The following is a 24,923-nucleotide window of genomic DNA, read 5'->3' as shown; positions in this document are numbered from 1 at the left end:
GATCCAACATGCAGGTCAGGGAATTATACAGGTCGGGTCGATCATACCATAGATAACAACAGATGGACACAGGTCAGAGATCCAACCCAACATGCAGGTTGGCGGACACAGGTCAGAGATCTGACCCAACATGCAGGTCGGGAGATCATACGTGCAGGTCGGGACGATCATACCATGGATAATAACAGATGGACACAGGACAGAGGTCCGACCCAACATGCAAGTTGGAAGGATCATACGCGCGGGTCGGGATGATCATACTATGGATAACAATAAATGAAATCAGATCAGGGAGTGAACTCAGTGTGCTGGTCGGGAAGCCGACCCAGGGTGCAGGTCGGGAATCAATAGATCGTCGAGATGTACATACTTTGGATGACACAAACGAAGGGGGGTCCGGGAGGCCAGACGCTACATGACAAATAGACCTGCAAGGAATCGTAACCACCTGTCAGAGAACAATCATCACATGTCAGGGAATATTCTAATAGTGGGAGGCTCCTACTCCTCTGGGTTTCTCCGCCGGCCTATGAGAGAAAGCTACGTGTCGATCACCGCTAGACAGAGTTTGACACCCGACATTCCCTGACATTCGCCAGGTTCCAGAAGCCCCAGTTGCAGTATAAAAAGGGATGCTTTGTCCCTTACCCAGGTACGCTCATTCGTTATTTCTTACCAGCTTTTCTACTTTTTCTGGTTTTTCTCTTTGATTTCTGGAGAAAAAAATACCTGACTTGAGCGTCGGAGGGCCTGACCCGGGGACTTTTTCCCTGGTTTCTGGTCTCTAACGACCGTGTGATTTGTCTGAGTGTGTGCAGAACGATAGTGCCATCATCCTGAATCTTTCTTTCCTTCTGGAGACCGCCCGTGTGTACCTATCCGTCGGGTACCTCGCTGACTCAGCACCCCGTCGACTCTTCGTCAACCTTTAGCACAACAAGGCTCGTCTTTATTCGACTCAACTTCCGGACGGGATCATGTTTAATGCTCAAAAAAAAGTATTAAATGCAAAATTATACCGAATCTGATCCTATTCTAGTTTATTTAATTTACAACTAGTAACAATTTTAAACTATGTAAAAGGAAAAGCAAAAAAACACAAGCGTATCCAGGGCTGTCACAAGTTCTGTACAAGTCAGATGCGGAGCGAGTTTCTTCTTAACATGGCAGACAAACATCAAATGAACCTAAAACTGAAACTTTGTACCAGTTTGTAGACATTTTTAACTTTGACAACCTGCAACCATTTTTCAGGCAGTTTTATTCATTAGGAAGGGCGAGAAAATGTCATCGGATCCAAGGATCCCTCAGAGTATTGTTCATATGTGTTTCCATTGCAAAGTAGCAATCAAGCAAGTCAGTTTCAACTGAGGTCAAAAGGTCGATTCAGTACTCGGTAACTTAATTCTTCATAAGTAAATCGAGGCCCTTTCCACTCGCCCATAGCATAAGAAACTATATTTCTCTTGAGTGGAGCTATGTACTGAGCGCCATGTAATGCAGCAGCTCTTAGAAGGTTTATTGGTCCAAAATCAATAGAATAAGCCTTTTGAAAACCATCAAGTATTGCCATCCAAGGGATGTTTGCAGCTTTCCGTTCCTTCTCATACCTTTACAGCAGAGCAAGCTGCACAAGCTGAATGTTAAGCAAAAAGTAGGAGAAAGTAGCTGGGTCGAAATGAGATAATAAATCTGGAATGTGATGTGTTAAACCATGCATTACAGAGATTGTTTCAAAAAATGAAATGATAATGCTATCAACTATAGAAAAGAAGTGTCGGTAAATGCCACAAGTGGTGGAATCACTGCATCAGATAGATTGCTATATATCAAAATGAACTAAGGGGGCATTTGGTTTAGGAGAATAAGAGTAGGGAATGAGAATAACAATCATTGATTGTCATTGTTGATGTTTGGATTATAGGAATGAAAATGTAAATAAGGGAATGAATCCTTATAATTGGGTAATGACTCATTCTCATGTCTCTCCCCTTCAATGAGTCATTATCCTATTTTCAACAATCAAAATATTTCCTTATTCCAAAAATATCCTGGACCAAAAACTAAATTTTCCCCCCTTAAAATCAAATATCAAAATATATTTAATTAATTTTTATTTCATATCACTTTCTCTTTCCTTGTTCTCTCTCAACATATTTTCTTTCTCCTCATTTTATCACTCACTTTCTCTCTCCTTAATTTCTCTTATCACACTTTCCTTTTTTTTTTTTTTCTCATTACACTTTCTCTCTCATCACACTTGCTCTCTCCTTAATATCTTTCATCACACTCTCTTTCCTCTTTTTTCTCATCACACTTTCTCTCTCATTATATTTTCTCCCTCCTCAATCTCTCACATCACACTCACACTTTCTATTTTCTTTTTTCTCATCACACTTTCTCTCTCATCATACTTTTTATCTCATCACACTTTCTCTCTCCTCAATCTCTCTCATCACATTCTCTCCCTTTTTTCTCAACACACTTTCTCTCTCATCATACTTTATCTCTCATCATGCTTTCTCTCTCCCCAATATCTCCCATCACATTCGCTTTCATATTTTTTCTCATCACACTTTCTCTCTCATCACACTTTCTCTCTCATAATACTTTCTCTCTCTTCAATTCTCCCATCACACTTTCTCTCTCATCATACTTTCTCTCTCATAATACTTTATCTGTCCTCAATCTCTCCCATCACACACTCTCTCATCTTTTTTCCTCATTACACTTTCTCTCTCTTCATCCTCTCTTATTATATTTTCTCACTCATCATATTTTTTCTCTCATCGTATTTTCATGCTCTCTCCCATCATACTCTCTTTTCTCATTTTCTCTCATCGTACTTTCTCTCTCTTCATTCTTTTCTATCATACTTTCTCTCTCATTATTCTTTCTCGTCATATTTTTCTTTCACATTTAACTTTCTCTCACATCTAATTTTTTCTCTTATTTTCATTTAAGGGTAAAAAAAAAATTTTGATTGATTCCGATAGAAAATATTCAACTAACCAAACATTGTTTTTAAAAGTGATATCCATGCCCATACCTATTCTCATTCCACAATATTATGATTTTCATTTCGATTCCTATTCCTAGGAAGGAATCAAATGCCCCTTAAGATATTAGTGCGTAGACAGAATTACATGTAAATATAAAGTTTGATGAAGTTTGGTCCATTTATTTTGAAGACTGCAATGATTGGACAGGATACTTACATCAGCAAAGTCAGTGCCCATTGAAATGCCTTCAGAAATGACGTTAGTCAAGGTTGATGCATCTCTGAATCTTAAGTTCACACTGTTGGATATAATTGTCTCTATTTGATGGGTTTATTTGTAAGTTGCACACGTAAATACGATATGAACCTTTTAAAGTAATCTAACTTATGTCTAGTGAGTTTCGGATAATTGGATATGGATCTCATATGTGTAGAACCTATAGTCCTGCATCTATTATCATCTATTTGCTGATAATAGATATTTAGTATATATGGATTTATAGTCCCACATTTATTATCATCGATGGACTAATAATATATGTGCATTATATAATAGGTTGGTCCCCAGAGGATTGTTGGATCGACGAACTCTGCACGAAGAACCATGACAATTCCGCTGCATTCATGTTCTTTGTAATTATAGTATTTATTTCCCTATGCCGTATTTTCGATGAAATGAAGATCCATGCTCATATGTTTTTGTTTTTCCTATACGAATTCTTACTTTGATTATCTAGAATTCATGCGGTTTAGGTTTTACGAGAACCATCAATTGGTATCAGAGCCAAGGTTTTGTTTCGTCGTTTTCATTGGCAATAAAGTTTAGGTTTTTCGTCGATTTTTTATTTGTATGCTAGATTAAGTCTTTCTTAGTTAATACAATTTTTTTTAATCGTCAAAAATCATATAAGAGAAAACTAGGATAGACTTGTTTTTCGAGATTTTCGTATTTCTATAAAGAATACGAAGAACAAAGAAAATCGTCACCGTTTAACCTAATTTTAGGCAAAATTGTGATGGTTTAATCGATTACTTTGGTCTAACAATTAATTGCCGAGTCTAAAATTTTGAACAGAAATAATTAAAATTCAAATAATTAATAGCCTTAAACTCGCGGCTACGTTAATTTTAATCGATTAAGTTTATTTTAATCAATTAATATTATTTTTTATTAATTAAGTTTTTTTTCTTTTTTTAAATACTATTTCATGTATTAAAAAAAAAACTTGAAACAGTATTCAAAAAAATAAATACATACTGTTTCGTTGAAATATTCGAAAAATAAAATAAAATAAAATATACTGTTTCGTTAAAACAGTATAAAGAAAAAAAAATTTAACTTATAAAAAAATGCATTAATTTTTTTTAATGCATGAAAAGATATTCAATAGTATTAAATAATTTAATATTATTTAATTATAATTATAAAACTCTAAGCTTTAGCTTCTTATGGAAGAGTTCTATGTATAATCATGTAGTTGCATATAGTAAATTTTCGAATCGATTAGAATAATCGATTGGATCTACCAATCGACTACCATAAGGTATCAATCGATTAATAACCTAATTTCATATTGTTAAGGCTGATTAAATAATTTCTATTTGAATTAAGTTCTTAGTATTTTCTTGGGTCTATCTACACAACGTGCTATTAAGTTGAACTAATGTGTCGGCCCAAAGGCAGACACCTTAAGTAGGTTTAGTGCATTTTGTGTTGATAGACGTATATCTATGCTAAAAGTAATCGGCCCAAATGAAGGTTACTTTTATGCCAGATATATGCATAATGTAGCTTACAACTATAGAACAAAATATTTTTTTGTTCAGATCATGCACACAATATGTTGGCCCAAAGGAAGACATATTATGTGGCCGATTAAGGTCGTTGTAAGGTATGGACCAAAATATAACTCATATAAAGTATCATATTATGCGCACAATGGGTCGGCCCAAAGGAAGACACATTGTGTGGCCAATTAAAGTTTGCGTTATATTAGAAAGTATTGCTAACAAATAATGTATCAGCCCAAAGGAAGACACATTATGTTGTACTTGGTATCTCATAAAGAGCCCATTTATATGCATTTAAAATTTTATTTTATTTGCATAATTTTATATTACTTAATATGTTCTTGGCTTTAGTAAAATCGTGAGCTTAAATAAATTTCTCTCTTTAATTTCAGTGTAATCTGTAACTGTCAGCATTAATAACATCCCAACACTAACTGGTTCGAATTTTGCTGAATGGAAAGAATACGTAACCGTAGTCTTAGGCTGCATGGACTTAGACTATGCATTAAGGAATGATCGTCCTGCACCTCTGACCAGTGCTAGCACTATAGAGCAGAGGGCTGAATTTCAACTGTGGGAGAAATTAAATCGCATGTGTCTAAGTATCATGAAGCTTTCCATATCGGCACCAATAAATGGCTCAATAACGGAGGGAGAAGATGCTAAGAGTTTCCTAAACCAATTAGCATACCGATTCACCTGAAATGAAAATGTCGAGACTACCACACTTCTTACGAAGTTGGTAACCATGCGGTATAATGGTAAAGGAAACATAAAGGAGTACGTTATAGAGATGTCCAATATAGCGACAAGTCTGAAAGCACTAAAACTCGATATATCTAAGGGTATGTTAGTACATTTCATCTTGATGTCTCTGCCTGCACGGTTCACTTCTTTTAAGATATCGTATAATACTCAAAAGGAAAAGTGGACATTGAATGAGCTTATTGCTCAATGCGTACAAGAGGAGGGGAGACTAAAGATTGAGACATCTGAGAGTGCTCACTTAGCATCTGGTTCTCAAAGTACGAGCAAGAAACGAAAGAGGATCAACAACAAAGGAAAAGGAAAACAAACTGCAGATTCTGGAGGCAATGACCATAAGGAGCACAAGAAGCAGAATAAGGAATCCACTTATTTCTTTTGCAAGAAGAAAGGTCATATGAAGAAAGACTGCCCCAAGTACGCCAACTGGCGTGTAAAGAAAGGTAAACTTCTCAACTTTGTTAGTTCGGAAGTCAATCTAGCTATTGTACCCACTAGCACTTGGTAGATAGATACCGGTGCTACTACTCACATAAGTGTTACTATACAGGGTTGTGTCAGGAGCCGACTTCCGCTTGATGGTGAAATATACATCTATACAGGAAATGGAAAGAAGGCTAAAGTCGAGTCTATTGGTGTTTTTAGACTTTGTTTAGGAACTAATGCTTTTCTGAATTTAGAAAATACATTTATTGTGCCGTCTTTTCGACGGAATTTAATTTCAATTTTTTGTCTGGACAAATCAGGTTATTCTTGTTCATTTAGTAATGGAATTTTTAGTATTTTCTTTAATTCAGTGTTGGTTGGCAATGGTTACTTGGTTAATAAGTTTTATAAATTGAACACCTTTACTCCTACAGTTGACAACTTGATAATGCATAGTATAGGTACGAAACGTAAATTGACTAATGAGAATTCTTCCATGTTGTGGCATAGGCGTTTAGGACATATATCCAAACAACGTCTAGAAAGGTTAATGTCACATGGAATTCTCGATTCCCTTGATATGTCAGACTTTGATGTCTGTATAGAGTATATCAAGGGGTTCATGTTGTGGCATAGGCGTTTAGGACATATATACAAACAACCTCTAGAAAGGTTAATGTCATATGGAATTCTCGATTCCCTTGATATGCCAGACTTTGATGTCTGCATAAAGTGTATCAAGGGGAAGACTACTAACAAAAGGAATAAGGGGGCTAACCGTTGTAGTAATGTTTTGGAGCTAATACATACGGATATTTGTGGGTCATTCCCCAAGGCATCTTGGAATGGACACACATATTTTATTAGCTTCATAGATGACTATTCGAGATTTGGCAATCTGTACCTTATTCATGAGAAATCACAATCTTTGGACATATTCAAAATTTTCAAAGCCGAAGTTGAACTTCAACTAGGTAAGAAAATTAAAGTTGTCCGATCCGACCGTGGAGGTGAATATTACGGTCGATATGATGGATCGGGTGAACAACGTCCAGGACCTTTTGCGAATTACCTTGCTTAGTGTGGAATTGTGCCTCAATATACCATGCCTGGTACACCCAGTCAGAATGGCGTAGCTGAGCGTCGCAATCGAACCCTAAAAGACATGGTAAGAAGTATGATGACTTTCACTTCTCTACCAGAGTCCTTGTGGGGTGAAGCACTCAAGACTGCAATTTACCTACTCAATAGAGTACCTAGTAAAGCAGTAACTAAAACCCCATTTAAGATGTGGACGGGTAAGAAGCCTAGCATTAGGCACTTACACGTCTGGGGTTGTCCAGCTGAACCTTGGCCTTACAAGCCTAATGAAATGAAACTGGACTCAAGAACGGTTAGCTGTAATTTTGTAGGATACTCTGAAAAGGCAAGAGGATATAAATTTTATGATTCCTCTAATAGATCCTTCTTCGAAACGGGAAAGGCCAAGTTCATTGAGGACAGTGGGAGTGATAAAATCAGGGAAATATCTTTTGAGGAATGCGATGACAATCCTCTTGTGGTTACTACTAGTGCGATCAGTAGCGGTATGATTACCATACCGCATATTATGGGTATCACACATCCAGTAAGTGTAGTGAACCAAGATATTCCCATGACATCTCCAATGCAATTGGAGGAACCTTCCACTGAAATTGAAGTATTGCTTCATATTGATGAGCAAGTACCTCAACCACCTCAAATACAAGTGCCTTTAAGGTGATCCACAAGGGAACGGAGAAGCACGAATTCTCGTGATTATTTTTATCTACAAGAGCATGACTTTGACATAGAGTTGGAAGGTGATCCTACATCTCTCCAAGAAGTCAAACAATGCTCTGATCCTGAAAGGTGAATTAACGCCATGCAAGAAGAGTTGAAGTCTATGGCGGACAATGACGTTTGGGAACTTGTCGAATTGCATGAAGGAAAGAAGCCCGTTGGTTGTAAATGGATATTTAAAACCAAGCGGGATTCAAGGGGTAATGTCGAAAAGTATAAGACTCGTCTTGTTGCCAAGAGATTCACTCAAAAAGAAGACATTGATTACAAGGAGACTTTCTCACCTGTGTCAATGAAAGACTCCCTTAGGGTAATCATGGCATTTGTAGCTCATTATGATTTAGAGCTATATCAAATGGATGTAAAGATTACATTCCTCAATGGAGACATAGAGGGGTCTATATATATGGTGCAACCAGAGAACTTTGAGTCTAACGACTCAAAGCACCTATTATGTAGATTAAAGAAATCCATTTATGGTTTAAAACAGGCATCCCATCAGTGGTACCGGAAATTTGATCAAGTGGTTACCTCATTTGGATTTAAAGAGTACCTTGTTGATCAGTGCATATATGTCAAGTTCAGTGGGAGCAAATTTGTTATACTTGTTTTGTATGTGGACGATATATTGCTTGCGAGCAATAATAAGGGTATGTTGCATCAAACCAAGTCATTTCTATCTGGTAATTTTGAAATGAAAGATCTTGGTGAAACATCCTTTATTTTAGACATACAGATCTATCGTGATCGTTCAAGAGATATTCTTGGACTTTCACAACAGGACTATATTGAAAAGGTGCTTATAAGGTATGGTATGCAGAACTGTACACCCGGTGACACACCTGTGTCAAGAGGTGACAAGTTCAGCTTGCAGCAGTGTCCACGGCTTGAACATGAAATAAAGGAGATTGAGCAATTCCCATATACGTCAGCAGTGGGAAGTCTCATGTATGCACAAGTTTGTACTCGACCAGATATAGCATTTATAGTGGGGCTGTAAGGCAGATTTGTTAGTAACCCAGGATCGTTATACTGGAAAGCGGTAAAGAGAGTGATGCTGTATTTGCAAAGAACCAAAGGACATATGCTCACGTATCGGAGATCAGATCATCTGAAGGTGATTGGATATTCAGACTCCGATTTTGCTAGATGCTTGGATAGCAGAAGATCTACTTCGGGCTATATCTTTATGCTTGCTGGAGGGGCTATATCTTGAAGGAGCGTCAAACAGATGTTAGTAGTCACTTCTTCTATGGAGGCAGAGTTAGTAACATGCTATGAAGTATCCAATCATGGGATTTGGCTGCGGAACTTCATCACAGCATTACAGATAGGGGTGTAATCGAGCCGAGCCGAACTCTTGGATGTTTGAATTTGGCTCATTTATAATCGAGCCGAGCTCGAGCTTTATTTAACGAATATATTAATAGCTCACGAGCTTATTCAAGCTTTTATCGAACCTAAACGAGCTTAATAAATATAAATTATAAATTTAAATATTCATTAAAAATTAAATTATATATTTTAAAAAAATTATAATATTCTTATTAAAATTTATAATTTTATTCTAATAAATAAATTTAATATATATGTCTATGTTTTTCATAAATAGAGTTTAAAATCTATAAATTTAATATCAAAGCTATTATTATTTTTATTTAAAAATTGATTCATGAACTTAATGAACATGTTCACGAGCTAACGAGCCGAATATTGTGAAGCTTGAGATTGGTTTGTTTATCTTAACAAGCCTAATTAAACAAGCTCAAACAAGCTTTTATCGAATCAAGCTTCGAATAGCTCACGAACGGCTTGGCTCATTTACACCCCTAATTACATATTGTTGATGGTATTGACAGGCCACTGATGATCTACTGTGATAACAAGGCCGCAGAACTTTATGCCAAGAGCAACCGTAATTCGTCGACATCTAAGCACATTGACATCAAGTTTCTAGCGGTTAAAGAAAGAGTTCAAAGTTGTCAGATTATGGTAGAGCATATCAGCACAGATTCCATGTTGGCCGATCCACTCACCAAAGGCTTGGTGCCTAAGGTGTTTCATGCGCATGTTGTCGATATGGGAGTCCTTCTTATGAAAGAAGAACTCATCTAGTGGGAGTCTGTATTTGTTTTATTGCTCTATATTTGATAATAAAGACAAACATTTTGTTTTGATTATTGTACGTACTTAAAGTTCAAAACACTAATGAGAATTTATATGTTTGTTTGACACTCTGACTGTGATATCATCATTTACTACTATTGTTTAGTATTTGGTGTTTATAAATATGATAAAGATTTCTTTTGGAATCATAAAGTTGATCATGATTTGCTATTGCAGTTTAGCATAAAGTATTTTGCAAATATGATCTGACCTCTTTTGAGGTCATCTTAAGACCAGTTGGAAATTGACATATATTTATCACATTTCATGTAATTTCCACTCTACACATCCACATCTTGATCTATGTCATTAATGATATTAGTATTGTGATTACTGTTGGGGCTTGCTATGATCATATACAATACTTACGACCTCTTTAGTCCTATACCTATAAAATTAATGAACCGGATTGTTTACAGGGGTATTTTATACCAATAAAGTTTGATATCAACTAAAGTTTTACTTGTATTTCACATACAACTCACATATAGCCCAAGTGGGAGATTGTTGGATATAATTATCCCTATTTGGTGGGCTTATTTGTAAGTTGCACACGTGAATACGATCCAAACCCTTTAAAGTGATTTAACTTATGTCTAGTGGGTTTCGGGTAATTGGATGTGAATCTCATATGTGTAGAACCTATAGTCCCGCATCTATTATCATCTATTTGCTGATAATAGATGTTTAGTATATATGGATTTATAGTCTCACATCTATTATCATCGATGTGCTGATAATGGATGTGCACTGTATAATAGGTTGGTCCCCAGAGGATTAGGTGAATCTTGAGACGTCTCTTCGTTCCCCATTGACGAAGAGAATCCGGCACCGTCAACTCTAACTCCTCCGGAAGGCCAACCTTCTCCTCCTTCTTCTTCCATAGGATTGTTGGATCGACGAGCTCTGCACGAAGAACCATGACAATTCCGCATTCAGGTTTTTTGTAATTACAGTATTTATTTCCCTATGTCATATTTTCGATGAAACGAAGATCCATACTCATATGTTTTTATTTTTCCTATATGAATTATTACTTTGTTTATTTAGAATTCATGCGATTTAGATTTTACGAGAACCATCACACACCCTGACCAGCTAAAGGATGTACAGCATGTGCGGCGTCACCTATAAGCACAAACTGTCTTGATGAATACTCAAGAGAATGCATTAGTGACAAAGGAAAAGCCATTCTTTCAGAAACCACATTGATCACTTTTGGAGGTGCCTGAAAGCTTTCTTTTATTGATGTTGTCCCTGATCCCCATGGCAATCTCCCAATGTAATTATCAAGAAAGTTTGATTGTGGATGCGGACCATAACCACAATCTAATGCATAGTTCACAGCTTTTACAAAATCATCCTCAGACATCAATTTGTGCCGATTTGCCTCATTAGAGCTCATTGTCCACACTATAGTACTAAAGAGCAATAATATGCTCGAGGAAAAAAATTCAAGGAAAAATTTAAGAATAGACACATAAAGTCATGATTTATCATTTTATTTTTTGTGGACCCCATTATTTTATATGTCTATCCTTAAATTTTTTTCCTTAGCATATTATTTTTCTTCAAAATTGTTCCCGATAGGCAAAAGTGCAATTGGACCAGATGGAAGGAATCTTTGCCACGCACAATGGTTTTCCCCAGTGTGCTCAACTGTACATATAAGTCCACTTTGTGAATAGTCCCACCCAGTTGTTTTAATTCCTGCCATCTCCCTAACACGAGACTTTGCTCCATCAGCTCCAACCTACAGAGATGACAAATGAGTATTATGGAATGCTCATTGACAAAGACGAGTGTAAGCCAAGCAGAATAAGAAAATCGGAAGCTTTGCCGCTCACGCCTTACAGTATCTCATTCAAGCTAAAGTACAAAAACAACAGCAAGTGAGAGCCCAGAATCAGGGGAAGATGTATTGACAATTACTAGGGATGTAATTGAGTCGAGTCGAGTCGAACTCTTGAATGTTTGAGCTTGGCTCGTTTATAATCGAGCCGAGCTCGAGCTTTATTTAACAAATATATTCATAGCTCATGAGTTTATTCGAGTTTTTATCGAGCCTAAACGAGCTGAATAAGTATAAATTATAAATTTAAATATTCATTAAAAATTAAATTATATATTTAGAAAAAATTATAATATTCTTATCAAAATTTATAATTTTATTCTAATAAATAAATTTAATATATTTGTTTATATTTTTCATAAATAGAGTATAAAATCTATAAATTTAATATCAAAACTATTATTTTTTTTAATTTAAAAGTTGATACATGAGCTTAACAAACGTGTTCACGAGCTAACGAGCCGAGTATTACGAAGCTTGAGCTTGGTCTGTTTATCTTAACGAGCCTCATTAAACGAACTCAAACGAGTTTTTATCGAATCGAGTTTCGAATAGCTCACGTGTGGCTTGGTTCATTTACATTCCTAACAATTACCACCAACTTTGAATAAATGTGCTGCCCATCACTCAGCTCCAGTCTAACTAAACTTTGCAGATGCATTGGTTCTGCAGTTTCTTCTGAATTATTGGTTCTAGACTTGTCCAGTGTTGACTGACCACTGGATACTCCAGAAGGTGAGCTTCTTGCTGAGACAGTCATTGAAATTAGTTTGGCAGGGATGAATGTTTTTTTAAAGTCCTTTTCCTGCTAAAGAGAAACCACTTGAGGAAAGATTAGCAAACAAGCAACGCAACTTTCCAAAGCAAACATAAGGAGGGAACTGTAAAAACGTGAGAAGCAATTCAGAGGATTGAACAAATAGCAAAACTCCATGACAAGTAGCAAGATGTTATTTCATGCAACAGTTAATCTAATGGAGGAACAAAGTGTTCATTCTAATATTTTCTCATAATCAATCATATCTCCAATTTTCCCAACTTTACACGACCACAATACTGAATTACCTGTGATCCAATTGTCAATTAGCCTCAAGTAACCCACTGCTAGCTCCAAGAACTTAGTATTTGACAATGCAATTACAAACATTCCGTTGTGCCAATTGCAGATACCAAGTTGAGGTTATTGCGTCACCAAATCCTCCTGGATTATAACATGCTTAATCTATCTTTTGGAATCTCTAGTTTTCAATATATGAATTTTCACAGTTTACCATCCAGTTGAGTTTCTACCTTCAGTTAGATTACTATAATCAAGCGCCAATATGGCAAAAGAATATCTACAATATTTGTAATCAGAGCCCATATTTGCCATGGGAAAATCTATTTCACCATTTTTATTTCTAATCACTAAGCTGTTCAATTGGATGCTAAGAATAAGCTCAAGAGATTAAAAAAAAAAATGTATATAGACAGTGTGTATACAATTTTGATACCCTACACAACTTACTCTAAGCGGCGGTGAGCGACAGCCTACGTGGCCACCTGACGTGGCCTAAACTTGAATTTTTTAATACCTCTCTCATCTGCATGCAACTCTTTTCTCTCTCCTCCATGCAAGTCTCTCTCCTCCATGCAAGTCTCTCTCCTGTATGTAAGGTGGTGCTAGTTTTTACAAACCAACACCCACGTGGTGCTGACCAACTCTAACATACTGGTCTTTAAAGACTAGCAACAGTACGTTGGTGTTGGTTTGCACAGTTGGTCTTATGTTGGTACTGATTTGCGCAAACCAGCACCACTGTTGGTGTTGGTCTTTAAAGACCAACACGTTGAAGTTGGTTTTTACCACGTTGGTGCTGGTTTTTAAAAAACCAGCATCATCTTGCATGCAGGAGAGAGAAGAGAGTTGAATGCAAATGAAAGATATTAAAAAATTCAAGTTTAGGCCGCGTCAAGTGGCCATGTAGGCTGTCGCCCACTGCCGCTCAGGGTTAGTTAGGCTGGGTATCAAAAAGTGTCTAACAATTAATATTTTACTCGACCGTTAGTCATTGATAGATCAAAGATATATCTTTCTTTGACAGAAAAAGCATGAAGATTCATTTGATCTTGATCCTTCTGGAGCAAAAAAAAAACACTATACTAGATCTGCACGAACCTCTTATTAATATATATAAATGACTTCTTTTTATTAATAGATGAGTATTACTATATGTATATTCAGGTGCACGGTGTGTGCATCAGTACTCCAGTGCATTTCTTCCTCTGATTCAAAATAAATATGTTTCTGTACCGCCTCTTTAAAATAAAAAGGTGAACGTTTCCGCACAAATTTAAGACTTCTGATTCTACATATTGATTATTTTAAACTAAAAACAATCTCTTTAGTAGAATATTTACATTATATATACACACTAATGACATATCTTCCTAGCAATGGTGCCTCTAAGTATGTCTCATCAGTAGAAATTTTTGCTCATGGAAATATGAAGGTCTATATTGAGAGCATCATTGGTTCATGTAGCATCAAAGTGAAATCAACTCCATAATATTCCATGAGCTAGATTAGCATTGTATAAGGACATTTGGAATTGAAATTGATTTCGACACATGATATCTCAGTTGACCATTTGGTATTGAAGGACATTTGATATTGAAGCTGAATTTGGACTTGCAGAACTAAAACTGGAATACACCCGAAGCTCTAATGTGACTGATCACTATAAGATAAATAGAACCATAGTAGAAGAAGACTTTGAGCATGAGGAACTCAATAAGACTCGATCACAGATATACATTCGCTAACCATGATTTGGCCCATATCTGATGGCTATTGCTTCCTCTTTCTAACAAAGCCTCAAACAACACATAGCACAGTATTACTGCTCCTTAGGTGCCTTTTTCTCACTTGCATATACCCTAATTAACCCATTTTAGGATTGGCAACGAGATTCTCGACTGGTACCATTATTCCTCAACAATATCCATTAAGATCCACTCTATCTCAGCATGCACTAGAGTCCGGTGACATTCCCTCTAGCTTGGCTGATACCACCTGAAGCGTATGGAATACAAATTGGTACCTCAACATATTAGTTGACAAAGGGAGGCAAATGTTACAGATAACTTATTACAACAATGCCGATTTTAATCAGTAAGCATAATGGTAGGTTGAAAATTCTGTCTGCCAATTGAAAAGAAATGGCCAATACATGAAAGCTGTGAACAAATTAACAACACTCATAAAAATACGAGACATCTTCACGTGGTAGGAGAAATCATTCAATTTTCACATCTATATATAATGATGAGAACTAAGATTGACATTACTTGGCTAGAGAGTTAGAAGCTTCATCACTCATGTATATTTTTGTCAGTTTCTCTCTTTTGTCTCCTTCCTATCTTTCCATCGAAGTAAACCCACTTAAATTTATGATTGCAGCTATAGACATAAAAGTTCTTTAAGATGATCAAAAAGTATTAACCAAAATGAAAACCATACCTGTAAAGATAACAAAAGAGAGTTGCAAAGGACCTTGTTTTCCACCACACAACTACAAGAAATAACAATAAAATCATTATCAGATATTATAGCTTTATTTTTTGAACATTAATACTAAGAAAAAACAATCATACCCAAGATATTCTTTTCCTACATCTCTGGCACAATATCTTGTATAACCCAAACCGGTATAATCCCATACCTATGGAAAAGTGGATACATAATCATACCTCAAATAAAGGAAGCTTTTCAAATTTACAGTTTTCATATCTGGTTTATATGATCAGTGATAGGAGATGAAATTATCATAAGACAAGTTTGATACTTGGAGTATCATAATAGAAACATTTCCTATTGGTTTGGACTAAGGAAAGAATATTTCTAAGGATTAACAAAAAGAGTAATAAAGCAGGGAAATATAAACCTGGAATGAAATGTTTAAGTGGAGATTAATAAAAAATGCCAGATTGATTAGATAAAAAAACTATCAATGCTAATGTACATATTTCTGCCTAGCAAACCAGTAGCACAAATATTAGGCTGTCATGGATATATTTTTACTATCTACAAAAATGCAGAAAATCTAATAGTTGATGATATAGATTAGGTATGACAGCATATATTACATTCTTGTTTTGTAACTCAATTCATGTGAATAACTGAGTAAGTATATGCAGAATATCCTCTGTTGATACATGTACACGGAGAATGTTAGTAAAGTTTTTTTTTTTTGAAACATCCACAATATGGCATGATCTTGTAATCTCAACTTATTTGGGATGTCTACTATATAAACATCTCTCTATTGAACTCTATGCAAGACCATCATGGAAATATTCGGATGATTTGTAATCCCTAACTTATCCAACATATGCACAAGTCTTAATGTTGCATCTGATGAAGTCATATTAAGTTCATCTGCAGTTGACAAATAAGCATGATTTTGGTAAACAGTAGGAAACAATTGACGGTGTACAACTCAAGCAATTTCAAATTTTCAATGGACGCAATCTTAGATGACAAGAGTTGCAGTTAGAGCTTTTTTACCTGCATTTGATCGAAAAAAGCATGCCTTTGGTGTTTAACATGCTCCCAAGCACCAATATGCAATATCTGGAATTTTGGATACATTAGCATAAAAAAAAACAGTTGCAATGTTCAAATCACTTAGCTAGAGATAGGTAAGTCCTAGTTCATGGTTATGCAGATTATGAAATATATGATCAATTCAACAAAATGTAATATAAAAAGAAAACAAATTTAAGAAAAATGACAATCCTAAAAATGCTAAAAAAAGGATACTGAATTAGTGAGATTGACCTGTTAATTGGTCGAAGCAATATTGAGAATTATAAAAGGTAGGTGCAAGCTACTTACAAATTATGGGGAAGAACGTATTATTACCTTTATTGATCAATCAATATAATAACCAAGACATACAAAGCAAACGAATTAAATTCAGCTCAAGTACCAACAATTGCTGAATAGTGAACCCCTTCTTCTCAATGCATGTTGTATCAGATCTCCATAAAAGCAAGATAAATTTTGGATGACAATTTTTTAGATATCAGAAGATTAAAAGCCAATAATGTATTTCAAACTTCCTTTACTTCAACTTCAAGTGTTTAAACAAAAAAGTCATCAAACATAATGCAAAAGATGAAATTGTGATGATGCAATAAAAAACAAGATTATTATAAAATTCCTTTTTTGAAACAAAGCAATTCAACAATGCAACCCATACATAATCCAAATTTTAAACAAAAAAAACATTTAATTAATTCTTGTTTTACTTTCTGTAATAACTCAGTTAAGCAATCATAACTAATCATTGGAGCTGATAAATAACATAATAATTTCATTGGATTGCAGCTTCTCTACAGCAAAGTGTCATTCCATCACTATGTTTCTTATTCTCTCATGGAACACTAGATTAGAAACCATAGGAGCTTGGTTGTCAAATGCAGGAGCTTGGTTGTCAAATGCAATATTGTTGGATCTTTAGATGAATGCTTTAATTGCTTAACAAATGAGTTCATTTGTAGCTCACGTCATAGCTTTATACTCTGCCTCTGCATTTGACCTATCTAAAACAGTCTACTTACTCTCTACCTGCTCTTCTAGAAGGCCATATTACCTACCAAGGGAAGATAGTAAACCTATGTGGATCTCTTGTGTGGGAGATCCTGCCTAGTCAGAATCTATTTGACAATCTAAAGGTACCTTCGATCTTGATATAAGAAACAACGATTGTCATATGACAGAGCATTAAAAAACTAAGGAGAAATCATATTCACTAGTGGTGATGTTTGGTCTTGCAAATATAAAGTAATTAGTTTCCCAACATCATTTTATGTTCCTAACCCAATGACTTTTCCATTATTAGACATTCAAATTTATAAAAGAATCAACAAATTACCCATAATAAATCAATTTCCTTAAGCACATAAGTAGATATTTCCGTATACATGTATGCCCCTAAATTGTTTGAACCAAATAAGACTACTTCTGGTAACTGCCGATATTTGGTTGAAATATGTCAATGTCCGCCTCTCTTGCCGATATAATTTTAATGCTTCCGACTGCAATAAGAAAATACTCTTCTAATAACGCATATAACGAAGAAATAAAGCACTATAAATGAGAGGGATGGGCAAAAGGACAAGCACCAACAAGTGCATACAACAACAAAAAGAAATGACACTAGAGTCTAACAAGCAAAGATGCATTAATATCGTGTCCCTATGCTGATTTAAGTTCCAATAGTGTTAATCCAAGACCAATTATGAGTAATTAACCAAGATAAATTTATATATGTTTGGAAAGACTAATTTCAATAGATGTCTTTAAGTGTATTATTTAATTTAGATGATAAAAATTACAACATTGATCTCATTAAGATATTGCTAGACTCAATATAGTTAGCTATATGAATCTTTCTATGTCATTGGACTCTATCCCCTACTATATCATCATCTATATTTAAATAAATTTTATCTTACTTTATCATTTTTAACCAAGTCTTCTTTGACTTTCCTCTTCCTTATTTAGTACATGTATTTGTCATAGTTTCACATCGCCTAATTAATGTATTTATTGGTCATCTAAGTATATGTTCATATCATCTTATATGTGTTTCTCAAAGTTTTTCCTCAAATCATTTCTTAGAGTGTTCATCTTTTTATGTCCACATCCCCTTAACATCCTCATCCCTATGACTCACATTTTCTGCTCATGTGCTCGAGCCTCGAGTCATAGTCAACATTCAACTTCATATAACATAACAGACTTAATTGCCGTTTTATGAAATTTTCCTTTAAATTTTAGAGATATTACAAAAATCATCTGACGCTCTTCTTCATTACAAGCTTTCTACTTGTATCCTAGGTAAAGTAAATGTATCAACCCCTTAGCATCTTCATCTCTACGACTCTCATCTTCTGCTTATGTGCTTGAACCTCGAGTCATAGTCCAACATTTAACTTCATATAACATAGCATACCTAACCACCATTTTATAAAACTTCCTTTTAAGTTTTAGAGGTATCAAAAAAAACATCTAACGCTCTTCTTCAGTACAAGCTTCCTACTTGTATCCTAGGTAAAGTAAATGTATCAATCGATCCTAGATACTTAAAACTTTCAATACGGGTAACTCATCTTCTCCTATATTAACATTGGCACGTCTACTTCTATGAAACTGAAATTTTGTATATTCTGTCTTTATTCACTAAGCCTAAAACCTTTAATTTTCAACGTCTCCCACCAATATTCAAGCTCAGCATTTGTTCCTTGACGAATCTCATCGATCAAGACAATATAATCCACAAATAATATACACCATAATGAGTCTTGGATGTGTCCAGTGAGTGATTAGTACAAAAAGAAAAGAACTTAGAGTTGATATTTGATATAACCCTATCTTTATAAGAAAACTTCAATTAACTCACCTAAAGTCTTCAATTTTGTCATCGCATCCTCTATGTCTTCTTTGTTTTTATATAGGGGACTAAAATACTTACCCTCCGCCTTCCATTGAATAGACATTGCTTTTGTTTTCAATATAAGTTTGAGTAACTTCATAAGTCACTCAACATCCTGCTTTCTACTTCCTCAGGCACTTTCATTATCAAAAATATATCATTCAAATACCCTCCACCTTTCTTATTTGGGTAAAATCTCTTGTCTTACTCTCTCTCGCTTTAGTTATTCTATATATGTCCCTTATAAGCATTCAAAAGTTTCATTCTTGACTTCACTCACCACTCTTTCTTACCTACTGCATACTTTATTAAATTTTCTTCATTCTTAACTTGTAGGTTGTTCGTTTTCTCCTAATACATGTGCTCTTACCCTCTCCTTAAATATATTTTGCTTCCGTCCTTTAACTTCAACAACTTGATTCTAAGAATCGTCTCATCTTCCTTCTATTGACACTCTAACACTACTAACCTATGTTAAGTAATTAAATTTTCTCCAAGAATGACCTTGCAATCTTTCCAAAATTTTCTATTCTTCCTAACAATGAGAAAATCAATTTAAAACTTACTCTTCTCAGTTCTCACTTTTAAGCATAACCAAGTTTTCTTCTCTTTTCTTAAAAAATATATTAGCTATCATAAGTTCATATGTTATCTCAAAATCCAATATAATTTTTCCTTCTGCATTTCGTGTTCCAAAACCATAACCCTCATACACCTTATTATATTCCTCATTTCTTACTCCTACATGTCCATTTAAATCTCCTATTAAAATCATCTCGTTTAGCAAAATTTTTTATACTACCTCATCTAGGTCTTCCCAAAACCTATATATGGTGTCTTTATCTAATCCTACTTGAGTTGCATACATGCTAATTACATTAATAATTTCTTTTGTCGCCACTATCTTAAGAATTATAATCCTATCCTACTACTACTAATTCCTTTAATAAACTATCTACAACATAGCTACTCCATTTTTTATTTAACTTCTTGTATACCATAATTTATAATCTGAATTCTCTATTATCTTTGTCTTTTCTCCTACATATTTGTCTCCTGTGAACATAATATACTAATTCTTCTACTAATTATAATATCCAGTAACTCCATTATTTTACGAGTAAGTGTTCGTATATTCCATATTCTAAATCTAAAATAATCAGTATTCTTATAATATTTGTTCTTATCCAAGCTACTTGCATACACTTAAGTTCTCATATAAATGTAGCGATCCTTGCCAAGATGCTGCAATCGGACCATGCAATGCATTCCTTTCGAGAAATAACTTAGTATTAACACAATAGTTTGATGGGTTCATTTATAGGACATCTACATGTTTTTGATGTTGGCTAGCAGTCTAGCGCAACCCTTAACTTTTTCATTCAAGCTTAGGACTGGTATTGGTAGTTTTAATATAACCACATAATGCAAGATAACAATTCTAGTTATTAAGGAAGTTATTTTAAAATTTCAATTTAATTTACTTTCAATACATAAATTAAAGTGGAAACTCATTATATAACTAAACATTATTTGAGTTAATCTTAATGCATTTTAAAGTGTGTCAAAGCGAGTCTACACGAGGTACTGAAATTATATTGCTATATTAAAATACAAAGACTCCACCACATGATAACACTTTAAGCCTTGCCCTAGTCCACTATAAAATAAACTACATATTAGGGGCATCATGATCAAAGGTGTTCTAAAGAATAGCGAATAAAATGAAGAATTCTATTAATCATTTTTTGAAACATTACAATAACAATCCCTAACAAGCAGTACTAGAATACTTATATTTGGACAACCAAAAGAGCTAGTTGAATAGCAAAATATCATCAAAGAGAATGTGAAAGATGACGGATTTATTACCGCCACCTCTAAGAAATGAAATGGTTGCAGGACTAACTGTGCTAACCCTTGAGCTGGGTATCTCATTTTTAATGTAGTAGCTGCTCCCACCCAATGCTGGATTTGGATCAACAATGGCAACATTTAAATGCTTCGTAAAAGGTGAACTTGCTGCAAAGTCAACAATAGGAGTTCCTAGGGATGTAAGATTAATTATAAGCACCTAAGGCCCTATCAAATCTAAAACATATCTACAAATCATGACAAGTGAGAAGCTAATACTAACTGGATTTAAAATACTGATGAAGTATTGACATCCTAATTTATGCAAAATCTGGTTTTAGGCAGATCATCCATCAATCAGAAAGATAATGAGACCAATATGGACACATACAACAATGCATTTCTTGTCATCTCAGCAAACTACATCATTAAAAAGTTTGGAGGTTCTCCATACAATGGAGATAGAAAAATAAACCAAAAGCTAACCTGGAAAAGCTATATCACATTAGTAAATACCTACACAGGGCACTTGCGAGGGCCAGTCCAACCATTCCACCACCAATGATGTCTACATCAAATGGTTCAGAATTGGCGGTTACACCATAATTCTTTTCACATCCTGGACAATCACAACATAACATTACTTTCATCCTACAAAATCTTAAAAATGCAAACATAATATGAAAGATCAGATACTTAAATAATAATCATAGTATGCAGTATGAAATATACTATATACTATAGAACAAAAAAAACAACAATAATCAACCATAATCTGCAATATAAGTAACAGCAAAATAGGAGTGAAATGTAACATGCTTGAAGCTTTGAAATCTGTTTTTGGTGGCAGGAAAAAGGCCATGACAAGAAAAATATTACTGGCGAGTATGATAAGCTTTGTTAAGGAATCTGCTCTAAAGACATAGCTAAATGTGTTGATAAGCTAACATCACTTTCAAACACAGAAAAATAGAATTATTATACTAATGGAGGTGTCTGATGAGATCATCCTAATTGTGGTCAGCCGACAATTTATATAAATATTATGCTAGTTATTGTTCTCTGTCAAATTAAGCTCATTGACACTTGTCATCCAATTTATGGTTTAGTGGAAGGCAGAGTAATGGTTTAGTGACAATCTTATTAATGGATTTAGTGTCAAGTAATGATATACACTTAGGCACGTCTAATAATATCCTCCCCATCGGAGTCACTGCTATTATTTGTGCGACCGAAGGAAATCAACTATTAATTTTATTTGTCAAAAAGTTAGGTTGACAAGATAATAAAATTAATGGGTTATACCCTCCTTTTACAAATGTTGAATTTGTATACGTCCACACTATCGTGGCATACAAAATTCACGGTGTTTTAGGTGTTGGTTAATTTAAAATAGTATTGTTTGAGGAATCAATATTATTTTAAATTTAGAGTTCTGACCAAAGTTATTTTTGTGATTCTTAGGATGACTTTCAACCCATTGGCCATTATACTGAAAGAGAACAAACTTACTGGACCCAACTACATAGATGGAAAAGGAACCTGGACATTGTCCTTACTGTTGAAAGCTATAAGTTTGTACTGACTGAGACTTGCCCTGATACACCTGACGGTGACTTTACCCCAGAGGAGATTGAGTATCATAAGAAATTGACTTTACCCCAGAGGAGATTAAGTATCATAAGAAATGGGTAAAAGTTGATGAGATGGCGCGGTGTTATATTTTGGCATCAATGTAAAATGTATTGCAACATCAGCATTAAGATTTACCAACAGCTTATGATATAATGAACAATCTCAAAGAACTCTTTGGGCACCAGAGTCGGACTGCTAGGCAAGAGACAATGAGAAAATTAATGACAGCCACCATGTCTGAGGGAACACCCGTAAGGGATCATATCCTCAAAATGATGGCCTATCTGAACGAAATACAAGTTCTTGGAGGAGAAATCGATGGGGAAACCTAGGTCGATATAATTCTCCAAACGCTACCCAGAAGTTTTGAGCAGTTTTGCCTGAACTATAACATAAACAAAAGAGAGTATACGTTGGCGGAAATTTGACAGAACTACAGGCAGCAGAAGGTATATTTCGTCAAAGTTCTCAGATTCACTATGCTGAAAATGGTTCTACTTCTAAGCTGAAAGACAAGAAGAAGTAGAAACAAGTCTTTTCAGCAAAAAGAGTGAATAAACCTCAGGGACAAAAAGCTGGAATGAAGAAGCTGAAGGGCAAGTGCTTCATCTGCAAGCAGACAGGGCATTGGAAGGCAGACTGTCCTCGTAGGAACCAGAACAATAAAGGTATATCTCATGCTCTAGTAGTTGAAACATGTTTAGCGGTGTTATCTACTAGCACCTGGTGTATAGATACGGGAGCCACTGATCATGTCTGCAATTCTTTTCAGGGTTCCAGGAAACCCGGCGACTATTTGATGGAGAGATAACTGTCTACATGGACAATGCTACTAAGATGACGGCTGTTGTAGTGGGAGACGTCTACTTATCATTTGATAGGAATAGGAAATTGGTTTTAAGAAATTATCTTTATGTACCCAGTTTTAGAAAGAATTTAATTTCAGTTTCTAAACTGTATTTGGATGGATATTCAGTTTCCTTTAGTAACAATGTGGTTATAAAGAGAAATAAAGTGATTATCTGTTCTGGTGCATTGGTTGACAATTTATATATTTTAAATCCAATTTCTCCCACAAAGTAAAATATGGGAATTAATAACACATTTTCTAACTCTAATAAGAGAAAAGAACCTTCGGAAATGAACCAAACGCATCTTTGGCATCTAAGGCTTGGTCATATTAACTTAAGTAGGATTCAAAGGCTTGTAGCTGATGGACTCTTGGGTCCATTAGAGTTGGAAAACTTTCCAACATGTGAATCCTGCTTAGAAGGTAAAATGACCAAGAGACCTTTTAAGGCCAAGGGGTATAGAGCCAAAGAAGCGTTAGAATTGGTTCATTCTGATTTGTGTGGTCCTATGTCTATCCAGGCTAGAGGTGTTGGTTGCTACTCGCAAAACCTAATGGTTCCACTGTACAAAAATTTTGTACAAAGGTCTGAACCTTTTCCTAGCTACCATGTGTTCTTTTAAATTAAACTTAGATCGCCTGCGGAACTTAACACGTTTGATCCAAAGTTTAATCTATTTGTTCTTTTAGGTTTTGACTTGGATCTCCTGCGGAACTTAACACGTTTGATCCAAATCACCTAGGTTATTAATTTCATTAAATATTAGTTTCCAAAATTGGCTCCCAGTACTGACGTGGCGAGGCACATGACCTTCTTGGATATGGGAACAACCACCACCGACTAGACAAAGCCTTTTAAGGAAAGTTAATATTTAATTTCCTTAAATAACTTTAGGTCAACCGAAAAGAACAATCAAATCACAAGGAAAAGAAAAAACAAAAAGAACACAACATCGAAAACAAATTCGAAATACTAGAATCGTATGCCTCTTGTATTTAGTATTATTTCCTAAAATAACTAGTATGATGCGGAAAGGAAAAATACTAGTTATACCTTTTAGAAAGACCTCTTGATCTTCTACCGTATTTCTCTTCTAACCTCGGACGTTGTGTGGGCAACGATCTTCCGAGATGAGAAACCACCAAAACACCTTCTTCTCCTTTCTTCAAGTTTCGGCCAAGCACAATGCTTCCAAAAGATGAAGATCTTTTTCCACCAACCAAGCTCCAAGGGATGTAAGCTTTCTCTCCTTCTTCTCCAAGCTAAAATCCGGCCAC

The 24,923-nt window shown here is 35.1% G+C and overlaps 1 pseudogene; it reads right to left on the bottom strand.

Annotated features, from left to right (window-relative positions):
- Positions 1 to 1,363: 1,363 nt before the first annotated feature.
- LOC122014201 lies at positions 1,364 to 21,711 on the bottom strand (annotated as a pseudogene).
- Between the last annotated feature and the right edge of the window lie 3,212 nt (positions 21,712 to 24,923).

The sequence above is a fragment of the Zingiber officinale genome, chromosome 8B (assembly GCF_018446385.1).
Source record: "Zingiber officinale cultivar Zhangliang chromosome 8B, Zo_v1.1, whole genome shotgun sequence".
In the NCBI taxonomy this organism is placed as follows: Eukaryota; Viridiplantae; Streptophyta; class Magnoliopsida; order Zingiberales; family Zingiberaceae; genus Zingiber; species Zingiber officinale.
Note: the sequence above shows the minus strand (reverse complement) of the source record. Positions and strands in the feature narration are given on the sequence as shown.